A 5104-nucleotide genomic window follows, 5' to 3' on the forward strand; every position below is an offset into this window, starting at 1 on the left:
TCTCTCACACACACACATGCACACACGTGCACACACCCACACACGTGCATAGACACACCCTCACCTGAATTCATGCATTTCTCTAGCCCAGTGATTCTCAAAGTGTGGTCCGTGGGCTCACTGTATGAGTGCCGGCTAGGAATTTCTGCAAGCTGCAGAAAACCAGCTCTCCCCCAAACCCAGAGAACCCACACCTCTGAGGGTGCGGTCCAGGACTCTGAGGGTCAGGGATCCCTCGGGGTGATTCTTCCCGACACTAAACTCTCTGAGCAGCGAAGTCAGCCTGCAAAAAAGCCATCTCTCCCTTCTCCCCACCCCCTTCTCTAAACTGGGCCTAAGAATAAATCATGGCTCTTCTTGGCCTTTAAATGTCAAGGATCCTGAGCTCAGAGAACAAGGACCTCCGCTGAAAATGCCGAGCGAGGCCTTGGCCCCGGGAGCACCAGAGCCCCGGCCTTCGCCGCGGTGGCATTTGCAACCCACTCAGAAACCACGGCTTCTTGGAAAGGCGCCTCCCTGTCACTCGGAAATACAATAAAATTCACGTTTGGAAGGACGACACAAAGACGGACCCGGTAGGGAAGCCGCGGCGGCCTCCCCGTGGAAGCGGCGGGCCTGGGGGAAGGGAGGGGGGGCTGAAATGAGGGGCTCCCGGGGCCTCGCTGCCGCCGCGCACCCGGGCCCTAACCGCTCCCTGCGCTCGGCAGCCGGGACGGCCTCGTTCGGCGCGGCTCAGCCACTTCAGTCGTAGAAAGAGCCATAAAGGAGGACAAGGGCGGAATAACCTCTAAATAAAAGATGAGGTAATTTTGAAGGCACATTAGGGTTTTATGTGTATTATGGCTTGTGGTTTTTTATTCAAGCCCAGGGAGGCCCGGCCGCTCGGCTGCACGGAGCTGTCACCCTCCTAAAGCACCGAGGCTTAGCCATGCGGGAGGGCTGGGCTTTGCAGTTTGGGGGTTCGGGGGAGGCAAGGGGGGGTGGGGAGACGCTTTCTCTCCCCTTCACTGGGGGTTTATGGCATTAGGCGCTGTCCTCTCAAAAATAAAAATGAGTGTTGTGTGTAAACCTGGCGATTCACAGACCTGTACCCCTGGGGTTAATAATTCATTATCTGTTAATAAAATAATAAAAAACATTTTTTAATTAAAAATTAAAAAATAGCAGCCAAAAAAAATAATAAAAATGGAGCGCCCTGGGCTTTGCCCTTTCTCTCAGGGGAAGTCTGCAAGGACCCCCCCATAGGGCCATGGAGACCTGTCCTCAAATGGCAGACTGACCAATGGTGGCCTGGTGCAGCTTGGAAGTTCCGCTGCGGCTAAAGGAAGGTGATGCTCTACAATTCAGAGAGAATTGCCCTTAGGGAATCAGATTGTCCAGTTGGCACAAAAGCCTGGAAGAGGACGAGAAGCCCCTTTTCAAAGGGCCAAGAAGATTCTGGTGGGAAAGGATGGAGGGTGAGGTGGACGGCCCAATGTGGTTCTTCTATGACTTCTTTTTAGGTCGCTCAAGACGGTAAGGAAGTTGAGCTTTCCTGGAACACAGTGGCCCTAAAATGAACCACAAGCCTCTTTGTCGCCTGTTTCTCCCATGTGACGTTGGGACTGTGCCACAGGTGTTCACAGCTTTCTTGTCACTGCGTGGGCAACTTCCAGACCTCAGCAAGCCTCCGGGTACCTGCTAAAGTGTCCACTCTGCACTGGGTAATCTCCAGTACCCCATAGGGTAGAGACTTTGTCCCCACTTAACAGATATAGAAATCAAGGCTCACAGCAGTGTCATCACTTACCCAAGACACAGGGGAGTAGGGATTCAAATTCAGGTCTCCTCACTCCGGCACTCCCATCACATGTAGGAAAGGGTTGGGAAGATGGTGGTGTTATGCGCTGTGTGTTCCTGATATTGGGAAGAGTTAACGCTGGAAGGGTACTCATCCCGTGCGAAGCAGTGTTCTGAACTCTGTATTATCTCATGAAATCCACAGCAGGAAATGTAGACGCAGAGAGGCAGGAGACATTGTGAAGGTCACACCAGTAGGAAGCACAACATCCAGGCCACAAACCACAAGGAAATGTATACATGAGCCACATTGTGTAATCTCTTATGTGATTAATGTGTTGACAACACCTTCTATGGGCCGAGCACCACCACAGGTGCTTGGGGCGGGGGGTGGCGCAGAAGCACGCTGAGATGAAGGAATGGGTCCCACCTTCTGGGCGGGCTGGGGTGCAGGGAGGGACAGACAGACACTCGCAGAAAGGAAAGGAAAGGGACATGGGAGAGTCTTGGGTCCTCTACATCTTCATACTCGGTTCTTCTATGACCCTGGAGTCTTCTGTTTTACAGTAAGCGTGTCCTTCTAGATTTTCCTGGGCTTATTCCCATAGAGACATGCAGACACAAGCAAGCTTTGGGAGTCCCCAGGGTCTGCCAGTCTAATTCCCTGAGTCAGCAACAAGCAACCTGCTGATACTTTCTGAATCCTTTCAAGGACCAGGTAGCCCGGTGTATTTCAGTTCCCGAAAAGGGCATCCAGGCCTCCACCTCCACCCCTGGGATATAACCATGGCACTGTTTTGAGATTTCCATGGCCATCTGCTGAGACCCCCACCCCAGTCTGAATTCCCCTCACTCCTGCAGAAAGGGGCATGACAAAATAAAGATATCAAACCCCAGAAGGCAGAGCTGTAAGATCACAGAATCGGGGTCCCTCCTATCGAGGACTTCTGCTCCCCGCCATATGATCTCCGGCAAGTAGCTAACCCTCTTGCACCTCGATTTCTTCATCTGTAAAACAGAATAGAGATGATCACTGTACCGACATGGCATGGTAGGGAGGGATACAGGGCTCACACATGGGCTACTCTTAGAAACACCTGGTAAGCGTGCCATTAACATTGCTCATTGTTATGCAATTAACAAATATTTATTGAGGACCAGCTAGGGTTAGGATGATTGACGTACACATGGTCCACAGGAGGCACCACCCCAGATGTATGCCCGTGAGGCAGCTGTCCCTGGATGAGGCATCCCAGGACCTTGGCAGGGCGAGTCCCAGCATAAAGAAGTCAGGGTCTTCTCAGTGGGGCCCGGGGGTGCACACACTCTAGATCCAGACAGGTGACGCTCACATCCTCACTTACTAGCTGTGAAATCTCACCTGACCCAGGTATCTGTTGGAAGCTTCCATTTCATCTGTAGAGGGTGGGATGATGATGTTTCCAAGCTTTGAGGTTCTCCTGCTAGCTTGGTCAAATTCTAGATACCTGCCAACAGGCATTTTCCATTGGGACATCTGGGATCCTAGAAACGGGGCCTTCATTCAGTCCAGACAGGAAATCCTACTCCTTACTCCATCTCTCACTCAGCTGTGTAACAGGCCAAACTTACCTCTGGATAGGGCAGATGGCAGACGGGGCAGACTACCGCAGAGTCGCCATCCTACCCGAGGCATGCAGGAAGACTTCTGGAAGTGACATCTCATTCCTTCTCCTTAGCTAGACCATCGCTGTGGATATCCCACTCAAGGAAGGACCTTCTGTCCCTCCCACCAGATCTGTGAGCCCCTCCCCCCAGATCTGTGAGCCCCTCCCCCCAGATCTGTGAGCCCCTCCCCAGGCCTACCTTCACTCCATTCTTCTCCCAAGAAGTTCGGTTCCCCAGGGTTCTCATCAGAGGCTGTCTGTGCCTCACACCTCAAGTCAGTTAATCAGCAAGCAAATATACAGTAGAAACTTCCATGAGCCACCACTTCTGCCGGGCAGTGGGAACGAGGCCCTACGCTGTGGTGGGACAAGCATTAAACCAATGTCCACAATTAATTACCACATGATGAATGTTTCACAACACAAGAAACAAAGCAAGAGAAAAGGGGGAAAGTCACTGGTCAGTGGGAGGGCCCCCAGGGAACCATCAGCTAATAGAGCTGAACCATCAGCTCTATTCAGGAGGGGTCTAGCTTTCTCCCACTTTGAAAGGCCCTGCCTGATGGTATCTGGGGACACAGTTTCCTGAACCCAACTCCTCGTGACCCACATGCTGTGGAAGGCACAGAAGACATGGCCTCTACCCTCCAGGAGCATTGCCTCTGATTACTCATTAACACAGGTCAAGGTGGCCAATGAAAGCGACGGGTTACTCTGCATCCACTTATCCAAGGGAGTGAGTCAATGTTCACCGAGGGCTTCTACCAAGAAGAAGCCAGGATACTTTATCCCTGGCTTGAGGAGCAGGAGTCTTGTGACTGTTCTATAAATGAATAAGTAAGTGATTCAGAAAAGAGTGAAGACACAAGCAAGAATCTGAATCCAATTAGGGAAAAAGATGACTCATCAGTAGGTTGACCCTGCGGTCCAGTTTGCTGGGGACAGTCCCAGAGCATGCCTGCTGCCCTGGGGAATTATGAATCACAGCCCCTTTCACTCTCAAAAATTTCCAGTTACATGTTCTAGTATCTGGCCACCCATGTGCTACAGAAATGCCGCCCAGCTGTTAAGCTAGTGACTGTGGATACCGACAAACACTGTCTGCTACAGGTGACCTGGAGAGAGATGTCTGCCCACGGCATCTCACGTTGAGGGTCTCATATGAGCACCAAAATCTGATCTTTAGCCGTGAACTTTCGGATATCCTGGGGAGATGCAGGCAAGACATGTGCAGAAGCGTGTTCAAAGAGAATGGATGGAAAACCCAAGTCCTCCAAGTATGTGTTATCAACGATGGACATTCCATCCCACAGAAATCAAAGGACTCACTCGATTCACCTTTCTTGAGCTTCAAATTCATTGTCTTTTAAATGTGGGTGATGGTACCTGTTTGCCTTCCTAAAGAAACTGCTGGAACTCACCAACAAACTCATGCAGAGGCTTTCCAAGGTGTGACGTGCTGAGCCAAAGCAAGGCGCTATTGATTAATATTAGTTAGTTCAATGTCATTATAGAGCCTTAACCTTCCCATTGTGGCAGCCTTGGGGAACACAGCTCACCCCTGCTGACATGACCCCCACCAATGTGCTCCAATGGGCAGACACAAAAACTCGGTCACATTCTTTCTCATTCCACGGCCACCATCTGAACCTTCCTGTGCCCAGGTCCATGGTGACCTC

The 5104-nt window shown here is 51.3% G+C and overlaps 1 long non-coding RNA gene across 2 annotated transcripts; it reads right to left on the minus strand.

Annotated features, from left to right (window-relative positions):
- Positions 1 to 1121: 1121 nt before the first annotated feature.
- LOC101689552 lies at positions 1122 to 4198 on the minus strand. Of its 2 annotated transcripts, none has more exons than XR_198811.3 (3): positions 3625 to 4198; positions 3161 to 3303; positions 1122 to 2787 (listed from the first exon to the last, which is right to left on the minus strand). It is a non-coding gene; the product is annotated as an uncharacterized LOC101689552 (long non-coding RNA). The 2 variants fall into 2 exon arrangements; XR_006606210.1 differs by lacking the exon at positions 3625 to 4198 and adding an exon at positions 3391 to 3579.
- Between the last annotated feature and the right edge of the window lie 906 nt (positions 4199 to 5104).

Source organism: Mustela putorius, unplaced genomic scaffold (genome assembly GCF_011764305.1).
Source record: "Mustela putorius furo isolate JIRA1106 unplaced genomic scaffold, ASM1176430v1.1 tig00000228_pilon_pilon_pilon, whole genome shotgun sequence".
Taxonomy (NCBI): Eukaryota; Metazoa; Chordata; class Mammalia; order Carnivora; family Mustelidae; genus Mustela; species Mustela putorius.